Genomic DNA, 23,446 nt, shown 5'->3' on the forward strand with positions numbered 1-23,446 from the left:
GGTAGCCTAAACAGGCTTTCCTGGGGTCTAATATTTGATCCCCCTTAAACTCGTCATACGAGCTTCGAAAAATTCTCAAAAAATTTATAAAAATTTTGAAAAATTCCCTTATGTTTATTCGCCCTTTTTTTGGTATTTTACAGGAAACCTGACCAGGAAGCAATCTGGAGGCCTGACCAGGATTTGATCTGGAGACCTGACCAGGAAATGGTTTGGAGACCTGACCAGGAAGTGGTTCGAACGAGCATCTGTGGCTTGATTATACTTGGGGGCATAGCCTAATGCTCCTGCGACCACAAAGTGCAATACATAAGGCTTTAGTCAGACTTAAACTTTACTCTGATTTCTAGGAGGAGTAAAGGCACCGAATTTGGATCGACACTTCCCTCCGTCTTCCTCTTCATTTCCTGAGGACACCGCATGGAATTTTCAGTCATCGAGGCATGGTCTTCACAAGGTGGGGCGTTCCTATTTGCATATCCCCTTCCATCATTTTGCTGTCACTTCCATCATAAATGCCCTTTCATAGGGAGATGACACGTGCCCCATTAACTTAACTTATCATAATGTATGACGCACACTTTTTGCACGCTACCCCAAATCAATTCTGCTTCTCGATCTGATGGCTGACGTATGCTGTGTCGTTTCAGTTGTTCGGCTCGCTTCCCGATGTTTCCTAAGGGTTTTGATTTCAAAACCCTAAAGGTGTCCGCCGTTGCTCACTATCGCTTCGACTTCCTTCGACCTTCCTTTTCCTTCTTGCTTTTGCTTGCTCGCCTTCTTCCTCGTGCCTCTCCTTTGTCTTCTATATGTATTCTTCCTTCTCCATCTTCCACTCCTTCTTTCGATCCTCTACTGGTCGGCGAGATGGAAGTTCCCTGATATGTGTACTTCCACTCCGACTTAGATAGGAGTGACCTTAGGGTGATTCAGTCGAGTTTGCAAATTTCTGAAGCCTACAAGCTCCGTCCTCTGGGGCTTGATGACCATCCTTCTTCCCCTCCTACTGATTTTGTGACCTTTTTCAAGGATCAGCTCCTTGGCAGTCTTCGTTTTCCTATCCATCCATTCTTTTCCTCTTTAAGCAGATACTTTAGCATTTCCCTATCCCAATTTGTCCTCAATGCCTTCCGCGCTATGTGCGGAATGATGATCCTTTGTCACCTATATCAAATCCCTTTAACCCTGTAGCTCTTCCACCATTTTTACACCCTCAAATGTTCAGAGTCGGGCATTTTTATGGTGCAGTCCAGGGTCGGGTACAAGTTTTTTGAGGGGATGTCTTCTTCCAACAAGGGTTGGAAGTCTAGATTCTTCTACGTCCAATTGCCCAAGTCAGCATCCTGGCCTATTGAGTGGCGTTATAATCTTCCAACTCCCTTTGAGCTACGCGACCACCAACATTAACCACACTGCCACACGGCTTCCGAAAAGTTGGAGGGTGCAGCTTCGGCTCTCCCTGCTGCTGCGAGAGAGAAGCTATAAACTTTTGGACTCAGCCCTATCCGGACGCCTTTGGGCGCTCCTTTTGGTTAGATCCTATGTCCCCGCTTCCCGGTCTTCGCTAACTGAGGTATCTTCTTTCTGTTTTGCAGAAGCCACCATGTTTCGTGCCTACGCCCTTGATTCTTCTAAGCTACCTAGCGATATTTTGAAGAATCTAGGCCCAGAAGTTTTGGAGGGCCATGAGGTTCCTCAGGCCCCATAGGCCAGCGCCTTAGTAGAGGCTTCCTCTCAACCGTCCGGGGACCCCGAGACCCTTGGAATCGAATTGCTCCCTGCTAAAGCGACCGCGGGTGAGAGGGCCCCCTCTCCTCCTCCAGAGAAGAATTTGCGCCTCCAACGTAAAAGGAAGCTCATCATCCTATCAACCCAAGCTTCTCCGTCAAGGCCTCCCCTCTCTCAAGCCTCCTCCAAGGCCAAAACCCCCGGCCGGGTGGCCCCTTCTCCAGTGATATAGGCTGCGACCTCTTCTCCGGTTGCTGTCTCGGTCCCGGAGCAAACCAGCCCTCGAGCAGGAGACTAGCCCGAGGACTCGTCCACCCCCTCTCTTCCATGCTCTTCCCCAATCTCAATACCCGCCTCTTCTTCCTACCCCAAGGAGCGACTCAAGAGCAAGTACGCCTTCACCTCCTCCTTCCAGCTGCCATCTCTGTAGGTGCAGGGCTCCATTCCTTCTGCCAGCTCCTCTCCCTTCTCTGGTCAGGTGAAATTTCATGGGGCCTTGGCTGAGTCCTGGAAAACTACCGCCGACCAGATTTTGGAAGGCCCACCACTGGAGTTAACCTACCTGTTCTCCAATTGGCTAGTATCAGTGAATTTTCTCTGTCTCTTTTTCAGATCCTTGAGATAATGCTAATATTTCCCAGCTCTTAACATGCTTGCATCATGGGTATGAGCATATCATAGTACGTGGACGGCCTGCAGCGAGAGAATGAGTCCCTGAGGGTTCACCTTCGAGAGTTGGAATCTCCTACTACCACCAGCCATGTTTTTGATTTAACCACCTCTGATAACCTGATGCAATCCTATCTTTAAACTGTCGAGGAAAAATCCCAAACTGCCAGGGACCTGACTTAGGCAGAGTCAGAGAAAGTGCTGATCTTGCAGACAACCCTGAAGACGAGCGAGTCCAAGCTCAAGTCTGAAGGGCTGAGGCGCACCCAAATTTTGGCTGATCTGGAGGAGAAGGAAGCTGAGCTGACTACCATCTCTCTGTGGCTGTAGGAGTTGCAAGAGGCCCACACCGCTTTGGAGAAGGATTTGGCTACCAAGAAGGCATATCTAGTTGCCAGCACCGATCGGGAGCTGCCCTTCATAAGCAGTGGGAGGTAGGCACGACTACCCTGAAGTCCCTCCAAGCAGACCTCTCTAAGGCCAAGGACGAAACTGCCACTAACACATTAGGAGCTAGCCCTGGTCCGAGCTGATACAAACAACGCCAAGGACGAGCTGAAGGATTATTAAGCCGGTGAGGCTGCTCGTCTGGAAGCTTATAAGGCCACCTACCTTGATTCTAAAAGAATTTAGAGCGAAGATAGGCAGTCTCATCTACCGGATGGTCTGCTACGGTGGTGCAGGAGCCCTGCTGCAGCTTTGTGAGAAAGGTTATGTTGGAACCCCAGGTTGTTTTGATGTGATCAAACAAGTTAAGTTAGGTCCTGTGATGTTTTGACCCTGTGTCTAAGTGTGTAGAAACTTAGGAGCACAGGAAGTCGAGCGGAAGACGCATCTAGCGAGAAGGGAGGCATGAGAGAAAGCTGACGGGCTCGGTATGTCTGAGGGACAAGGCACTGCGGAAGAGTACACCGGCGGACAAGAAGGAAGTGTGTGGTGTTTACGAGGGACGAGAACCCGGAGCGGAAGATTGTTCGAGGAGCAAGAGACACAGCTAGCGAGAAGGTCGACACGGGAGAGAGCCGACGGGCTCGATGCGTCCGAGGGACGAAGAGCTGCAGATGAGTATGCTAGTGGATGAGAAGGAAGCACGCGACGATTCCGAGGGACGAGAATCCGGAGTGGAAGCCTGCTCGAGAAGGGCGGAAGTTGGGTTCGGGTGAGCCCTATTCCAGATGACTGAGATCACCCAAGCAAGCGGAGCCGGAGCGGAAGACCCGGACTGAGGAGAGCTAAACTGGAGCAGAAGGTCTGGACCAGAAAAAGTCAACCATGTTGACTTAAGTGGTCCGGGCTCCCGGACCAGTCCGGGCGCTCGGAGAGATTCCGGGCGCCTGGAACTCGATTTTGACTAGATCACGTTTGATCGTGATCTGTTGTGAAGGGGATATAGTTTTATCCCCTTCCAGGCGCCTGAAAACCTCCAGGCGCCCCGACCAAGACTATAAATACAGCCTTGGTCCAGAAGCTTTTAAAAAAATTCAACAAGCAATTAGCATTACAACACTTGTGAGCTCTTCTTTTAGTCTAAGCTTCTCATTTATGTGCTTTCACAGCTGTAAGAGGCTTTTCCACCTAAAGGAGATACTAAGTGCTATCCATTCCTTGGATTAACAACCTCCCCGATTGTAACCAAGTCAAATCCGTGAGCCTCGTCTTTTGAGTTTCTTTCTTTATTTAATTTACGCAAGTGTTCTTTTAAAAGTCCGAGAAGGGTATTTATTTTATATTGTGCAGGGCCGTTCAACCCTTTGATAGCTGACCACCAACAATCCCAACAAGTGGTATCAGAGCCAAGACACCTCAGAAGGACTAACCACCGACTGAAGCAACGAGATGGCCGGAGCTAACATCTATCCACCAACGTTCGAGGGGGAGTTCGCGTTTTAGAAGCGACGAATGGAGGTATTTCTTAAAATAGATTTCGGTATTTTACTAATAATGAAATATGGTTATGAAGCACCAAAGAATGAGAATAGAGAAGAAATTGAAAAACACCTTTGGACCAAAAAGCAGCGCGACGATTTCATGTCAAACGGTAAGACTGAATATCATCTCATAAGTGTACTACCGGTGGAAGATCCCGACAGAATCGACAACTACCAAAGTGCAAAAGAACTCTGGGAAAAGTTCTTGAAGCTTCACAAAGAACTAATTGAAGTCGAATCTAACTCGTCGATGGACACTGAGTCGTCGTTAGAAGAATCCGAGATCGAAGAAATTGCCGGGACAACCCTTATAGCTGAATTCCTTCCCGAGGACACAGAAACTCATCCCAGATGAGCATCGATGAAGGGGGAGAGTCTTTGGAGGAAAGAAGCTCTACAGGGGGAGGATCAGAGATTGACAAGGTAAGTCAGGTACGACCTCTACCACCTGTCCAAATATTTAAATTTGTTAAATTATTAACTAAAGATTGTTGCATGCTAGAAAAAGAAAATAAAAAGTTGAAATTAACTTTAGATAAATCTTGTCTGTCGGAAGATCTTAAAAGATTAGAAGTAGAAAATGATAAATTAAAATTAGAAAATGATAATTTGAAAATGCAAGTAGATATTTTGAAAAATCATGCATGTTCAAATAATCAACATATTAGAAAATTTTATGGATTAAATTGGTACCTTAGATACCATAAGGGACAAATTAGAAATATTTCAAAGAAATATGTCCGTAAGAAATATCTAATTAATCCAATTGGCTGGAACCTATATTGGGTTCCTAAGTCTTGTCTTACTTGAACCTTAATTTAGACTTAGCGCTTTCAGCGAGAAAATTAAACATTTAATTTCATTATGAGGCTTTGTCTAGAAGTGGTTGATGATCCAATAACCAAGAAGGCCTAGTGCCTCACCATAACCTAGAAGCCAAATATTAAAATAAAGTATTTAATTGACTAACTGATAAAATATTAAATTGAAATTAGATAATGCTTTAAAGGGTTACTTAATTTTCTTTGAAAATTCTCAAAAATATTTTTGCTTACAAATTTTTTTTTTGTAAAGTTCTCTAAACTTAGAAATCTCTTTTGCAAAGTTTTTAACTTAGAAATTTTCTTTCTTCTTGAATTTTACTTAAAAAGTTTTACAAAAATATATTTTGCTTTAAATAATTATTCAAACATTTTTGGAAAATTTTCAAATGTTTTCCAAAGTTGTCTAACTTAAAATTTTTTTTTCTGCTTAAAATTCTTTTTCAAAAATGATTGTAATTTTTTTGTGATATAAAAAATAATCTTTGAATTTTTCAAAGTTTTCAAAGTTATTACCCTTAGACTTGTTGTGATACCTCATTTTTTATGTGATTAAAGTGGGAGAAGGAAAATATTAAGTCTAGGGGGAGGTAGATCAAATTTTTGCACTTTCATGCAAAATTTATTACTCTTGATTTATGTTGGTTTACCCTAGCTTAACTTGGGTTACTCACATCAAAAAGGGGAGATTGTTGGAACCCCAGGTTGTTTTGATGTGATCAAATAAGTTAAGTTAGGCCCTGTGTTATTTTGACACTGTGTCTAAGTGTGCAGGAACTTAGGAGCACAGGAAGTCGAGCGGAAGATGCAGCTAGCGAGAAGGACGGCACGGGAGAGAGTCGACGGGCTCGATACGTCTGAGGAACGAGGCGCTGCGGAAGAGTACACCGGCGGACAAGAAGGAAGCGTGCGGTGTTTCCGAGGGATGAGAAGCCAGAGCGGAAGATTGCTCGGAGAGCAAGAGACGCAGCCAGCGAGAAGGTCAGCACGGGAGAGAGCAGATAGGCTCGATGCATCCGAGGGACGAAGAGCTGCGGATGAGTACGCTGGCGGACGAGAAGGAAGCACGCGACGATTCCGAGGGACAAGAAGCCGGAGCGGAAGCCTGCTCGAGAAGGGCGGAAGTTGGGTTTGGGTGAGCCCTATTCCGAATGTTCGAGATCACCCAAGCAAGCGAAGTCGGAGCGGAAGACCCAGACTGAGGAGAGCTGAACCGGAGCAGAAGGTCTGGACCAGAAAAAGTCAATCATGTTGACCTTAGTGGTCCGGGCGCCCGGAACCTGATTTTGACCAGATCACATTTGACCGTGATCCGTTGCGAAGGGGATAAAGTTTTATCCTCTTCTAGGCGCCTGGAACCCTCCAGGCGTCCCAACCAAGACTATAAATACAACTTTGGTCCAGAAGCTTTTAAAAAAATCAACAAGCAATTAGCTTTACAACACTTGTGAGCTCTTCTTTTAGTTTAAGCTTCTCATTTTTATGCTTTCATTGCTGTAAGAGACTTCTCCGCCTGAAAGAGATACTTAGTGCGATCCATTCCTTGGATTAACAACCTCCCTAGTTGTAACCAAGTCAAATCCATGAGCCTCGTCTTTTTAGTTTCTTTCTTTATTTAATTTACGCAAGTGTTCTTTTAAAAGTCTGAGAAGGGTTTTTTTTTTATATTGTGCAGGGTCATTCAACCCTCTGATAGCCAGCCACCAATGGTCCCTACAGGTTACCTCCGGTCAACCCCTCTTGAGGATTTCCTGGATAGGGGTCGCCTTCTCCGAGAGCTTCCCGACGACGCCTTCCCATCCTTTGATGATTAACTTCGCTTTTCTTATACCTTTCTCTTCCACGAATGTACACTTGGCCTTTGGAAATTATTAAAGTCATATGTCTGGGTGGATGATCCTGGTGCCCTGTATTGTTCACTGAGTATGTTCACATATATCCCATGCTACTCCCCACTTGCTACGTTCAAGTAGTTTGTTCACTACTCATCCCTCCCGCAGAGGTTTCGTTGACTTATCCTCCCTGTAGGCGTTAAGGCACATGACCGGTTAAGTTTTACCCGACCAGGCATCTATCCCGACCAGTCCGTTTAATGTCCTGACCAGGTTTGGTGATTGGGTGACCCAGTTAGTTGCTTTGGCTGACCAGTCTACTCCAGGGCTCCCGACCGAGTTTCGTGCGATCGAGCTACCCGCCCAGTTGCGAGCCCTGGTACTCGAGAGTTTTGAGAGGGAGCTACTGTAGCATCGCCTATTCCCGAAGCCACGACCCACCTTTATCTCCATCATTCTCTCACCTTCACTTTTTTCGACACACCTCCTTGGCACGGTTTCCTAGAATGATCCTACGACTATCATTACTTTTAAGTTTATGGCTGATGTCAGCTACTTTAAACATGAAACGCTTGATGGGCGCTGATGACGAGGCCCTCTGCGCCCCCTTGAGAGCTATAAATACCCTTCCCCTTCCGTTTTACTAAACTTTTTGTCTCCCTTCTTCTTTTTTCTAGTACCAGCTGTGCTCGACCCCTTGTGCTTCGCGTTTACACCATCTCATGGATTTCCCTGCGCCTACCTACGCTCCCGGAGTTTCAACCTTCACTAGCGTGGATCTAGACGATCTTCGCTTCTCGTATGAGATTCCTATGACCATGCACATCATCATACCTTCCGAGGTCCACAGGGTCTCTTCCTCTTCGGCAAGGTACGTGACCTTCTTCAAAGAGCAGTTTGTTGCTGGCCTCCGCTTCCCCATTCACCCTTTCTTTTTTGAAGTGAGTCATTATTTCTGTATCCCCCTTTGTCAACTTACCTCTAATTCCATGAGGATTTTTTCCGGATTCATCCTTTGCGAAGTGTGCGACATACCCTCGACTCCCCACTTATTCCATTGCTTCTTTACCCCTCGCCATCATAGTGAGGGCCTTTTCTGTCTCCAGGTTCGCACTCGCACTACGTTTTTTGTTCCCCTCCTCTCGGACTCGGAGTGGAAAGAAAAATATTTCTTCTTGAGCTTTCCCTTAGCCGTAGAATGGCCTACCCAGTAGCGTTCAGCTCTACCTCCGACACCACCTCTAGGGGATTTTCAGACGGACCCTGACTTTATAGAGACCTTCGCACAACTGGGATGTTGGCGCTTGGACCTACTCAGACTGCTGACAGAGGACGTAATGTTTCTATTCATGCTGAGCCGCATCCCTTCAGAGCTACCATATTCCTTAGGTAAGGCTTACCCTACCTTGACTGGCCTTCATCCCCCTACTCTGATTTTGATGTTCTTCTTACAACAAACACTCTGGCTTGAGCGTTCCTGATCAAGCCTCTTCCTATGAGTGATTTGAAAATAAATCGCCGATGACACATAATACTGGATAGGAGGGGTCTCTCGCATCTTGCTCCCCTTCCTATAGGGGCGACTGCTTCAACTACTCCTCAGTTGGCCACCCGAGCAACCTCGCATATTCGCTCCACTCCTGAACCTTCAAGGCACGCTCCTCTGGTGCCTCCTATTCGTCGGCCCCGAACTCCATTAGAAGGGTCAGTCTCAGATAAGCAACCGCTTCTACGTTGAGCCAAACACCGACCCATGGGACCCGGCCTGGCATCCCCCTAGTCGTTGTTCCGCCGTCTCGACCAGTCTCCGCTTCCCTTCCAGATCCACATCCCCCTAGCGATCCTGTCAGACCGCCTCGAACTAGGGCTGGAGCTGAGCGAGGGAAGGCCCTGGTGGTTAAAGAAGAGATTGACCCGGGGAGGCAATATAGATCTAGTGCCTCGGTCAGACCTTCTCCTCGATCGACTGCTTCCTCTCAACCTGGCCCTTCCCCTCATCCCAAGCCTGCACCTTCTTCATCTCGCCCTTCTGCTCAGCTAGGATCTGTTCCTACCACGCCTGGTCCATCTACTCAACCAGGATCTGCTTCTACCCTACCTGGTCCATCTACTCAACCAAGATCTGCTTCCACCCAGCCTGGCCCAAGAGGGATTGCTCCAGACTCTTCCCGGCCTTGGTATCTCCACTTCTGTGCCACTTTGCCCACAGAGTGGGGATTGCATCACTCTCTCGCCACCTGGTCCATCCACTTTGCCCACTTCTGTGCCACTTACCCTGAGCGTCTTGCAGATAGTAGGCTCCCGACGCTAACCTTTTAACAACTTTATAAGGACCGTCCCATTGAGGTGCTAATTTGATTACCTCCCCTACAGGCTTTGTCCTCTTCCACACTAAGTCCCTTTCTCCGAAGAACCGGGGAATCACCCTTCTATCATAGTTTTGACACATCCTTTTCCGATATGCAGTTAAGTGGATGGCTGCCCGCTCACGAATTTCACTAATCAAATCCAGCTCTGAAAGTCACCGCTCAGCATTCCCTTTGTCATATATCATTCTTAGGACTGAGGGCACCCTGACCTCTATAGGTACCACAACCTCACTACCGTAGACCAGGTGAAATGGGGTGAGCCTGTGCTCTCTCAAGGGGTCGTGCGGCAGGCCCAGAGGATGCTGGGCAGCTCTTCCACCCAATCGCCTCTGACATGATCCAACTTGAATTTCAACCCTTGGACTATCTCCCTATTGGTAACCTCGATTTGCCCATTGCTTTGAGGGTAAGCTACAAATGTGAAGGTCTAAGTTATATCAAATCCTTGACACCAGGCTTGGATTTTACGGTCCTGGAACTGTCTTTCGTTATCTGAAACCAACTTATGCGGTATTCCAAATCGGCAAAGGATGTTCTTCCATAAGAATTGAATAACGACTCCCTCAATGATCTTGGCCAGGGCTTCTGCTTCCACCCATTTAGAAAAGTAGTACACCGCTACAAGCAAGAACTGTTTCTGACCTGGTGCCATCGGGAATGGTCTCACAATATCCATGTCCCATTGGTCGAAGGGGCATGAGTCTATTAGGGTTTTCAGTATGTTGGTCGGTCGATGGGTCAGGTTCTGATGCTTTTGGCAGGATAAGTAAGTATTCACCAGTCGTTGAGCGTCTTTTTGCAGAGTAGGCCAGAAATACCCAGCCATCAATACTTTTTGAGCCAGCGTCCTTCCCCCTGCTTGATTATCACAACATCCTTTATGTACCTCTCGCAGATCATATTCCGCCTCCTCCGTTCCTAAGCATTTAAGCAGCGGTCTGGAGAATGTCCACTTGTACAGTTGATCCCCGATCAGGGTATACACATGAGCTCTTTTCCTGATCAATCTCACTTCTTTTGGATCAACAAGCAAGATGCCCTGTTGAAGATAAATGATCATTGGGACCCTCCAATCGATCGACTCCTTCATATTATTCTACAGGTCTATCTGAGCTATTAGGTAGGTCTGGGCTATCGGCCTATCTAACACCCAAGTGGTCAAAGAGCTGGCCATTTTAGCTAATTCATCAGCTCTTTGATTATTTGCTTGGGGAATCTTAGTCACCGTGACTTCTTTGAAATCCTCTTTCATCTTCTCATAGGCTTCCCGGTATAACTGCAGTTTTTCATTGTTAACTTCAAAGTTGCCCGCTACCTGCTGAGTCACAAGATGAGAATCTGAATAAACAACTACCCGAGCGGCTCCGAAATGCCGAGCTTCTTGTAGTCCTGCCAATAATGCTTCGCACTCCGCCTCATTATTCGTGGTTCAGAAATTTAACCTGACAGCCAACTGCAAGATATCCTCCTGAGGAGATATCAGGAGGATCCCAACTCCGTTTCTTTGTTGGGTGGCCGATCCGTCTACATAAACCTTCCAGGTCTCTTCAGAATCCATTTAATGGACCTCTGTTAGAAAATCTGCTAGGGCTTGCGCTTTAATTGCTGTTCGGGGCTGGTACTGTATGTCATATTCTTCTAATTCAGTGGCTCATTTGATGAGACGATATGCTACCTTCACATTAGTAAGAGCCTTACCCATGGTGCTGTTGGTGAGGACTGTGATGGGGTGAGACAGGAAATAAGATCTTAAGTGGTGAGCCATGAGTACCAATCTGTAGACCAATTTTTTCAGGGTCGTGTATCGAGACTCGACCCCTTTCAATAAGTGGCTGAAGAAGTACACTGGCGATGTACATCATCCTGTTCTTTTACCAATATCGCCCCCACGACCTTAGGGGTGGCTGACAAATAAACCCAAAGCGGCTCTCTAGCAATAGGTTTGAACAGTGAGGGTAAGGTCTCCAGGTACTTTTTTAATTCCTTGAATGTCTGGTTGCACTCCTCGTCCCATTGAAACTTGTCCGCTCTCCTGAGTACTTTGAAGAAGGGCAGGGCTCTATCCGTGGCCGGGATATGAACCTGGACAGTACGGTTGAGATCTCGGAAGTCGATGCAGATTCTCCACTTATTATTGGGTTTAACTACTAGGACCGCATTAGAGAGCTAGGACGGGAATTATACTTCTCTAATATGACCTGCTTTCCTGAGTTGGTCCACCTCAGCTCGGATGATCTTATTTTACTCGACTAAGAAGTTCCTCTTCTTCTGCTTGACCGATCGGGAATCAGGCAGAATGTGTAATCTGTGCTCGGCCACCTCGGGCTTGACCCCAGGTAGCTCTTCAGGGGACCAAGCGAAAACATCCCTATTATGAGTCAAGCATTGGACCAGGTCTGTCTTGAGCTCGATGGGCAAGTCGCTTGATATGCGGGTGAGGCTCTCCGGGCATTCAGGATAGAGCTGGACCTCCTCCCAAGGGATGAGCTCCTCTGTTATAGGCAAAGGCTCCTCCTGGATGATGTGAATCCTGCCATCCTGGGTTCTTTGAGCCTTGCGGGCATCTACCTTTACCATGTCAATGTAACACCTCTGAGAGACCAACTGCTCACCTTTAACTTCCACGACTTGGTCCCCCACAGGGAATTTGATCTTATGATGAAATGTGGAGACTGCCGCCCGGAACTCGTGTAGTGCTGGTCTCCCCAAGATGACGTTGTATGAGGATGGCGAATTCACCACTATGAAGGTGCTCCTTCGCATCCTCGCCAAGGGCTTGCTACCTAAGGATATGACTAGCTTGATCTGGCCCATGGGTTGTATTTCATTGTCGGTGAAACCATACAATAAAGTAGCCATAAGCTGGAGTTCACTGGCGTCGATTTGCATGCCCTCTAATGCGCTCTTGAACAGTACATTAACAAAGCTTCCGGTATCCACGAAAACCCTAGCCACACGGCTGTTGGCGATGACAGCTTTGATTATTAGGGCATCGTCGTGAGGAAGCTCCAGCCCCTCTAGGTCTTACTGCCCAAAGATGATAATAGGTCTTGCAGCTTGCTCCCAGCTACATCTTACAGCGTGTATCTCTAGGCGACGCTCGTGAGGCTTACGAGCCCTAGCTGAGCCTCCATCTATGGGCCCTTCAGAGATCATGCCAATCTCGCGGATGACCGCGTTTCCCCTGTTTTCCTCTTCCCGATCTTCTCCTGGCTCTCTACCCCGACCTAGCTGCTGGCTTCCTAGACCTGCATTTTCGGGCAGAGGCCTACCTGCCTAGCCCATTGTCGTAGTAGGCTGATTGGCCAGTAGCCTTTGAAGCTTGGGCACGATCTCGGGTGGAGGTAGGCCAAGTTCGGTTGCGCATCGAGAGTCACGAGCGAACTGGACATAATTTCCCGTGAAATGAGTGTAGGACCAGTGGTAAGTGTAATAGTGGGGCTCCCATTGACCGGGCCTTGGGGCCTGGACAACTACCACACGTTGGGCCGACCAGGGATCCTGACCGGGAGGGAATGGTGGTCGAGCATCCCGGACGCGGGGAAGAGGCTAAGCTGGTGGTTGTGGTGGCCTCCTCTCTGATTTGTTGACAGGAGTAGGCACCTTGTCCGCTTTCCGCCGAGCAGCCTGACCTCTTCTACGTTGATATAGCTAGCGGCCTTCCCGAGCATCTCATCGAAGTTCTTCACGGGATCTCGAATGAGATCTCGGAAGAACTCCCCTTTTACTAGTCCATGAGAGAAGACGCTCATCAGTATTTCAGAGGTAGTGGACGGAACATCCTAAGTCACATAATTGAAGTGTTTGATATAGCTTCTCAAGGGCTCGACTGACCCTTGCTTGAGGGCGAATAGACAGTAGTTTGTCTTCTGGTACTTCCTGCTGCTAGCCAAGTGACACAGAAAGACAGTCTTGAAATCATGAAAACAGGTGATGGACCCAGTCGACAATCCATCGAACCATTTCTATGCCGAGCCAGATAGAGTATTCAAGAACACTCGACACTTAATAGCGTTGCTGTATTGATGTAACAAGATCCTCCGGATCTTTACTGCCATCGTACTCTCTAATGGCCGAGGGCTTATACCCCTTCGGTAGCTTCTCCTCTAGTACCCTTAGATAGAAGGGCACTTGCTCATCGGGTTCCCCTTGGGGCTCCTCCAATGGCCGTGAGAGGCTACTGGGACACCGCTCTAGTGTGTGCCTACAAGAAGGGTCCCCTACATGGTGCTGACAAACGCCGATGACTGCACCGATGGTACTCGAACTCTGCGCACACTTAGACAAGGACACGGGACGTTAGAGGCCAGAAACTAAGAAAAAAGTCCCCGGAGCAGGTCCTCCGACGCTTAAATCAGGTACTTTTTTCCCAGAAGAATAGTGAATGAAAGAGAAAGAAAAGTAGAAGACAAGTGCGAAGGTGCGAGAGAGCGTACCTGCGCAAGGGAGAGGATCTCCCTTTTTATATGGCAGTGCGTACCTCTGGAGGCTGAGCAATGTCAGAGAATGTCGGGTGTCAGGTCTTGTCGGGTGATGGAGGACACGTAGCATCCTCCTATAGGCTGAAGGAAGATTCTATTCGCAGATGACCGCAGACCGTTGGAATATTCCCTGACACTTAGCAGTTATTTTCTGACAGACGGTTACGATTCCCTGACATTGTTGTCATGTAGCGCCTTCTGTCCCGACCGGGTATGAATAGGACAACTCGGGATGATCAGTCGGGTATAACACCTGGCCTAAACCTTTGGGAGGGGGGGGGGGATCGGGAGCTGTGGAGAGATCGTCCAAGAGCCGACCAAGAGTTTGCTGACCGGGAGTTAGCTTACTGAGAGAACTAGGCCTAGATACAACCAGGCTGTGAGAGCCCGACCAGTCAGATCCAGGTCAGGTATCACCCCGACTGCCTACCAGATCTTAGACTAAAGTGTCTCAGATCTTGAGTCCTAGTCTGTGAGAACCCGACCGGGAATCATGTTGCTGACGTCGTCACACAGTCCTACTTTCTCTTTCCATACCTGTTTACTGCCACGCCCCCTTAACTTCTGCTGCCACATCCTCTTGACTTCTGATTACCACATACTTTTGACTTCTGACTACCACATCCTCTTGACTTATAACTACTACATCCCCTTAACTTTTGACTACTAGATTTCATCGGATCTCATCATTATTCATCGTATCAATTATCTTACAATGAAAACAAATCAGTGCTCTGTGTTCTCCAGTGACTGCGAGAAGTTCGTATATATTTACGCAAACTATTTAATCAGAACCGCAATACGTTCGATGCAAGAAAGCAAATTACATTGTCGATCATCTCACTGAAGATCTCGAGTCAAAGATATAAACCGAACATTTCTCCATCAGAAAAGATGGATCACAATCTGAGTCAAGAACACGTGGACTTGCAGAAATACTACTTGGATTTCCATTGTGTCCCAAGTAAAGCAGATCTCTCTGCCTCCATGCGTGATGAATTGTGTCTTCTTCTTTTTGTGATAAAACGAGGATTAATCCTTTTGACAAGGATAATCAAAGTAGCTAGCCTTCGTGCTCTTCGTTTTCATATAAAGTACTTTTCGCATGGGCAAGGTGTTGTGTTAGGATTTGCTCTAGGAATGGCTAATGTTTGGATTTTGTCGTAGAAAATATAGCCCGACAAGAAAGCGAAGTCCGGTGAATGTTTTTAAATAACGACAGATTTGGTAACATGACCAACACTGTCTCTATGATTTGTACATTAATGCTCTCTTCCCCTTTTTTTCCCATTGTCCTACTGCTAGAACAACCATTTCCTTCTGACACAGTTCGTCAATCCTAATTTGTCTGGAGTTGTAATTAGTTAAGGAGTTGATTTCTCGAGAAAACTGGAACAATACTGGACTACCTGTTTCAACTGTTTGTAGTGTGTCATTCCTGTATAATGGCTCGAGGCAGACCAAAGATAGGTTTCCCTTGAGAAAAATGAGGAGGCAGAGTTTTCTGACAGGACAGTCACCAAGATCGTGAAGGTTCAGTGCTATATAGATTTTAGGATCATTCACAGATATGTTTCATTGTATTCAAATGAGTTCCAATTCTTTCGTGGAATTATGTGTTGAGGTTTAGTTTGCATTTTGAAAAGTTGTATCCCTTTGTGATTAATGGGTTTCATTGTCAACAATGTTTAACATGTGAACAATTGCATCTCTTTGTGACCAATGATTTCATTGTGAATGGTTGTGACTTTTTGTGAACCAACATGACTAATGAATGATTGTGTTATTTCATGATTAATTTAAAGAACTCTATAAATAAGTATTTTTGGCCATGTTAAACTAACTACAATCATTCTCTATTATTGTGTAAACAACCAAAGAATCTGTTACTTTGTTGTTTGAGAGTTTATTATATCCTAGAAAAAATTATCTATTATAATCTGGTCTAATAAGATAGTGGAGACAATAAACTCAGCATCTCGACCTTGATCTTTGCCAAAGTCTCTCGGAAGGACCATGGACATATTATATAGAGTTGCAACTTGTGCTGAATAGGATTGCATGCTCTTCAGAACAATACCAATCTTCAGAATGGTTAAGAAAAATCTTACAGACATCTTGAGAATGGTTAAGCATCTTCATTTAACTTTTTTTGCTCTCGGTGATCTAGGTAGCAATGGTTCAAACAGAAGATCTCTATGGTAGCAAAATACAAGGCTATCAACCAGAATCATAGTAGCAAAATCAATGGAGCATTGTAACAGCAATACCGTCTTGAAGTATAGGAGAGAACTAAATAAGACAATACTTCATTTACATTGTTTTTCAAGTACATAAAGCATAGCATCATAAGGTTATTTATATTACTTTATGTCAGGTTACTTTGTTTCTTATAAAATTTAGGATGTTCATGGCTCTTACTTTTTTACAAAATCTAGAATATTCAGTTCTAGATTTTTCTTTAAAAGGTTTCGAGCACATCTTCTGAGACTTGAGAATTGTCTTAGTTGGCGATCTTGAATAATGTAAAAGCTTCGTGTAGATACGGTTAAGATATTGAAAATAATTAAGAAATATATAAATTTATGTAGAAATTTAAATCGTAGTGATGTAGCCGAATCCTACGCCCCACGGATCCCATATTGTCAAAAGTTATATTAATTAAACTGTCAGGTAGACTTGACTCACAGGGGGTTAAACCTAGCCTAAAAGAAATTGAGGTCTAATAATAGAACTCGGTCAACCCAATTGTCTCTAAGGTTCAAGTATGATCAAGCTCAGATCTCGTCATCTTCCCAGTCATGGCCACGGTCACCGACAATGCTTCCATCTCAGCTCCGGATCCTAACATCTTCTCCGGCTTAGTCTCAGGTCTTGACATCACCTACGTCCCGGCTTTAGTCGACGACTGTAGGTGCAGCGGGGCCGGCAAGAGGGAAGTGAATTGTCTGAAAAACTAAAGTATACCCTCCTCAAGATTTTCAACTCAAAAAATGCAACACTAATAAAATAAAAAGCAAAAATAAAAGAGGAGACAGAATTTTAACTTGGTTACAACCAAGATGGTTGTTAATCCAAGGCTGTCGAACAACAACTAAGACAGTTGTTAATCCAAGGCGATCGAACAACTCTTCTAGAATATCTCCTTCACTGTAGGCAGAGAAGTCTTTTTACACACTTAGAACGCTCAGAGGTTGCTAGGAATGATTACAGAGTTGATTGCTTGAATGAATGATTATTTCCTAGCTCTAGGGGCCTTTAAATAGCTCCTGAAAATCCTATCTCGAAGGTCCAAGGTGCCTCCAACAAAATTCAAGGCGCCTCCAACAAAGTTCAAGGCGCCTCCAACCAAATCAAGCGGATAAAACTCTATCCGCGCACAAACGGTCGAGTTGACCAGGGCTAAGGCGCCTCAAACAAGATTGAAAGCGCCTCTCCAATGCTGATTGAGGCGCCTCCAATACCTGATGAAGGCGCCTTGAGCTGCGTTTCCAGCATCCTTTCTCCTTTGTGTTGACTTCCGAAGCTTCATGAGTTTGGGTGATTCCGGCCAACCGAAATAGGGCTCACCCGAACCCAATTTCCGGCCTTCTCCTTGAGAAGGCTTCCGTCCCGGCTTTACGTCCCTCAAACGTCGCGAACGTTCTTCTCGCCCACCGATGTACTCTTCCACAGCTCTCTCGTCCTTCGGACGCACCGAGCTCGTCGGCTCCCTTCCCGTGCCGTCCTTCTCACTAGCTGCGTCTTTCACTTGACTTCCTGTGCTCCTAAGCTCCTGCACACTTAGACACAGGGATCAAAAACAAATGGGACCTAGCTAACTTGGTTGATCACATCAAAACAACCACGAGGTCCAACAATCTCGCCCTTTTTGATGTGTATCAACCCAAGTTCAAGTTAGGAAAAAAATAAACAAATAGTAATTTTAAGAAAATTATTAAACTAACATTTTAAGCACATAGATTGCAATAATAAGTTAGAAAATAATTTAATTTTCCTAACTCCCCCTGAACTTGTTACCTAAATCTCCCCCTTTGATCACAGCAAAAAAAAGTTTCTAAGTCATGTAAAATAAATTTATGAGACTTTTGAAAGAATTCTCTATGTTAAAACTTAGATAAGAAAAAGAAATTTCTAATTTAGTTCTAATTTTAGAAGAAATTTTTAACTTAAGAAAAAAAAATATTATAGAGAATTTTCCTAAGTAAAAAAATTTTTTTATGCAAGAACTATTTTTGTGAAATTAAAAAGATGTTAAAGAAAAACTTTCTAAAATATTATTTAATTTCAATTTTAATGTTTTACCAGAAAGTTAAATAAACATTTTATTTCAATATTTTGGTTTCTAGGTCGTGGCGAGGCACTAGGCCTTCTTGGTTATTGGAGCAACAACCACTTTTTTAGACAAAATCTCATAAAGAAATTATAATGTTTAATTTTCTCGCTGTAAGCCTTAACTTAAAAATAATTTAAACTAGCAAAGATTTTGGAACCCAGTATAGGTTCCTTCCTACTGGATTGTTTAAGAACTTAGGGGGTATATAATTTTTTGGAATTCGTCTAAATTGTCCCTGATGCTTTCTTATATACCAATTTAATTTTCCATAAACTTTCATTTTTGATTTTTGAAAAACATTAGTGTTTAAACATGCATCAGATTTTAAAATTTCAATTTGAGGTTTTAATTTGTCATTTTCAGATTTCAAATTATCTAACATTTTATTTAAGTTTGTAATTTCTTTTTCTGATTCAGCTAAGTCTTTAGAAAGAACTTTAATAAATTGAAACGACTGTTTAGGGTTCAGAGCACGTACCTCACTTACCTTGCTTTGTGGTGCTCCCCCTTCATCATAGCTTTCCTCTTCTGATGTTCCTCCCCTTTCATCTATGCTCATTTCTGAGCTTGATTCTTCTTCTGGCAGATGGTTGGCCATCAGTGCTAGTCTCGAGAAGGCTTCGTCTTCAGATTCCGAGGATGATGATTCATCCCATGTAGCCTTCAGACTCTTGCGCTTCGAGGACGTCGGTCTTTGAGACTTTTCGTTGTCCTTTTTCTTTAATTTAGGGCAGTCATCCTTGATGTGTCCTTCCTCGTTGCAGTTGTAGCATCGGACTATCCTTTTGTTGCGCTGATGCTTCCTCGACTGTGATTTAAATTTATTAGTTTTAAGAAATTTATTGAAACGTCTTACCAGTAGCGCGCTTCGGTTTCGTCGATCGACGCTTCCGAGTCAGGATCGTCCTTTTCGACTTGTAGGGCAATGTTGAGGTTCGACTTTTCTATTTGTTTAGGCTCTGCAAGTCGAGACTCGTGAAGTTCGAACGTAGAAAATAAACTTTCTAAACTACTTACCTTAAAGTCCTTAGAGATGTAGTAAACATCTACTAAGGACGCCCACTCTGGAGTCCTTGGGAAGGTGTTTAGTGCATACCAGATGCATCTCGGTTTGTTACCGTTTCGTCGAGATTTGTCAGTTGCGTTATCAGCTCATTGATCCTCGCTTGGAGTTGCGCAATCTTCTCGCTGTTGTTCATCCAAAGATTTGTTAGTTGTGTCCGGAGGACGTCGCTGTTGGATCGAGACCGCGCTAGAGGGGGGGGGGGTGAATAGCGCTCGCGGCTAAATTGTACGTTTATCGGAATCGTGAAACTATCGGAGTTAAAACACGCAGCGGAAAGTAAACAAACACACAGAAAGATAAGTTATTTACTTCGTTCGGAGCCTAAGGCGACTCCTACTCGAAGGCCCGCGATCCTTGATCGCTTCCGGTGGGCAACAACTATAAGCTCGATAGAAATTACAAATTACAATGAAAGTATTGAAATAACTTTGTACCGACAACTTAAGAAAGAAGAAGATTGGAGCTCCGGGTCGTCGGAATGTCGCAGCAGCACTTCGGAATGACTTTGTTAGCAGCACGTTGAAGAAGGAAAGCTTAGAACTTGATATCTTGAAGTGCTGGTCGAAACCCCCTTATAAAGGGTGTTCAAGGCGCCTCCATGCTGCCGAGTCTTCCGCGTGGATTAAACTTGATCTGGTCAAACTTCATCTGTTTAAGGCGCCTTAAACCCTGCTCAAGGTGCCTTCCAAGGCGCCTTATACCCTCATGAAGGCGCCTCCAATGAAGTTTCGCAGCCAGGTCAGCTTTTGCACCCAAGGCGCCTCCAAGCTCCATGGAGGCGCCTCGGATACTGTTCATCCGAGGAAAAACTCCATTTCTTTGTACCTGCAAGATGTGTTAGTCCCAAACAATATCCTGCAACACAAAGTTAGCATAAATAACAGAATGAATATGATAAGAATTGTTATGACAATCTCCGGACTGTCCGGGTCTGACTTCGGATTTCCAACCGAAAACCCTAGGTCGACCCGACGCATATTGTTCCCTCTACAGGGAACGCGTCCTCACCTACTCCACTCAAGAGATTTACCTGATGCCAGTCCGGTCCTCCAGACCGACTGGACTTTCCGCCTAGGGTTACCACCCCATAGGACCTAGGGTTACCACCCCCTAGGGTTTTTCTCCACCTAGGGTTACCACCCCCTAGGACCTAAGGTTGCCGCCCCTTAGGGTTTTCCTCCACCTAGGGTTACCGCCCCCTAGGACCTAAGGTTGCCGCCCCTTAGGGTTTTCCTCCACCTAGGGTTACCACCCCCTAGGACCTAAGGTTGCCCCCCCTTAGGATTTTCCTTCACCTAGGGTTACTGCCCCCTAGGACCTAAGGTTACCCCCCCTTAGGATTTTCCTTCACCTAGGGTTACCACCCCCTAGGACCTAAGGTTACCCCCACTTAGGATTTTTCCCTGCCTAATCGCAGTTAGGACTTTCCTGAAACCTTATTTAACCACGTTAGATAACAAGGAATCTTAACTTTGAATCCCTTTGCCATTATCAAAACTGAGGTTCGATCGTCGGATGCTTACTGCACCAACAGTCGCGCCTTGCTAGCTTCGCTTCTAAGGTGCCCTCGTGGAGCTCCAGGAATTTATCCCAGAGTAGGTCTTTGGCGGAGTCGTAGCTTCTAATCCGACTTACCTCCTGGGGTGGCAGAACACTGAGCAGGTGAAATTCCGCCTTTCCGTTGGCTATGCAATCGGCCTGCTCATTCTTCGACCAGTTGCATTCTTCTTTGTCTTTTGGTGCTGTATATCTATATTTCATTATTAAAAGAATGTCGAATTCGGTCTTAAAAAATACCTCCATTTTGCGTTTCCATGTAGCGAAGTCTCCGTCGAACTTCGGGGGAGGAATGTTCGCTTCGGCCATCATCCTGATCTTTGTGATTTAGTTGGCGGTTAGTCCTTCTGAGGCGGTCGGGCTCTGATACCACTTGTTGGTGCAGCGGGGCCGGCAAGAGAGGGTGAATTGCCTGAAAAACTAAAGTATACACTCCTCAAGACTTTCAACTCAAAAAAATGCAACACTAATAAAATAAAAAGCAGAAATAAAAGAGGAGACAGAATTTTAACTTGGTTATAACCAAGACGGTTGTTAATCCAAGGCGGTCGAACAACTCTTCTAGAATATCTCTTTCACTATAGGCGGAGAAGCCTTTTTACACACTTAGAACACTCAGAGGTTGCTAGGAATGATTACAGAGTCGATTGCTTGAATGAATGATTATTTCTTAGCTCCAGGGGCCTTTAAATAGCTCCTGGAAATCCTATCTCGAAGGTCCAAGGCACCTCCAACAAGGTTCAAGGCGCCTCCAACCAAGTCAAGCGGATAAAACTCTATCCGTGCACAAATGGTTGAGTTGACCAGGGTTGAGGTGCCTCAAACAAGATTGAAGGCACCTCTAGTGTAGAGGCGCCTCCAATGCTGATTGAGGCGCCTCCAATACCTGATGAAGGCGCCTTGAGCTGCGTTTCCAACATCCTTTCTCCTTTGTGTTGACTTCCGAAGCTTCATGAGTTTGGGTGATTCCCGCCAACCGAAATAGGGCTCACCCGAACCCAATTTCCGGCCTTCTTCTCGAGCAGACTTCCATCCCGGCTTTACGTCCCTCAAACATCGCAAACGTTCTTCTCGCCCACCTGTGTACTCTTCCGCAGCTCTCTCGTCCTTCGGACGCACCGATCCCGTCGGCTCCATTCCCGTGCCGTCTTTCTCGCTAGCTGCATCTTTCGCTCGACTTCCTGTGCTCTTAAGCTCCTGCACACTTAAACACAGGGATCAAAAATAAACATGACCTAACTAACTTGGTCGATCACATCAAAACAACCACGGGGTCCAACAGACGACATCCTCTCCGACTCAGTCTCGAGTCCCGACATCACCTATGTTACGACTTCAGTCGTCGACATCCCCTCCAGCTCAGTCTCAGATCCCGACATCATCCATGTCTCGGTCCAAGTCGCTTACATCCTTCATGTCTCAAAGCCCGACATCACCTATGTCTCAACTTTAGTCATCGACCTCCCCTCTGGCTTAGTCTCAGATCCCGATATCATCCATGTCTCGGCTCAGGTCACCGACATCCTCCATATTTTGGATCCTAGAATCACTTATATCTTTGTCTCAATTACCGACATCCTCTCTTGGCTTAGCTCCTAATCTCGACATCCCTCACATCTCAGTCTCGGCTTTGCTCACTGATATCCTCTACTCTCAAGGGCACTAAGCATCAACGCTATTTCTCCATCCATCCTTGGATCAGACCCCCTCTTCGTGGAGCCCAGATAAAGATCATTTTTCCTAGGAGAAACGTACAACGACCATGAATATTCTACTGCACACATCACCCGATGAAGGGAAAGGTAGTTACGAGGTTGTCATATCTAGTCTCATAGATGCCCTCCTTTAAACACATAGTATTTAATGAATGGAGAGGCAACTAACAATGGTCGGATCTAGTTCCCTCACTAGCATATACGAGGATGATGTTAATATATGTAGAGAGCTAGAGGGGGGAGAGTGAATAGCTTGTATTGCTTTTTTGAACTTGATGTTACAGTGGATTACTAACATCTTAATTTACTTGGTCTCCAACTCCTTGAGATGACTAATTCAAGGGTCCGACTCTCATGATCTCATCTACTATGAAATCCCTCCTTGAAAACTTTCAGGAGGTAGAGAAACCTCATATAATCTTTAGTGCAAGAAATACAATAAGAAATAAAAGCAAATACAATGAATTCACAAATTTGTATGAATCTTGCTTTGAGTGCTTTCTTGTTGTTTGGAATTACCTCTTGTTTGGTTGGAAATGTAATAGCACGTCTTCCTCAACCTTTCAAGAACTAGCGTAAACAAGTGTACTTCAAATCTTCACAAAAATCCCTTTTCTAGGGTTACTTTAGCCCCTCCTAATCAATTGCCTTAATCCCAATTGATTTCCATGTCAGCTTGACTATTCAAAACATGCAGAATGACTCTTTTTCGTCCATCTAATTAATTGGTAAGCCATATCAATTGTTTCGGCAACTTCTAATCGATTATCCCAATCGAATCAGAAGCTTTCTGTTATTGTGAAACACTGTCTAATCGATTGCCTCATGGTAATCGATCAGGATAATCAATTAGAGGTGTCATTGCGAGAGAGAACAAAAGGTGCCTGAATTAATTGGACAATCGATTGGTCCTGTTTCTCTCGTGAAGAGAAATCCTTGAATCG

Source organism: Zingiber officinale, chromosome 7B (assembly GCF_018446385.1).
Source record: "Zingiber officinale cultivar Zhangliang chromosome 7B, Zo_v1.1, whole genome shotgun sequence".
NCBI classification, from domain to species: Eukaryota; Viridiplantae; Streptophyta; class Magnoliopsida; order Zingiberales; family Zingiberaceae; genus Zingiber; species Zingiber officinale.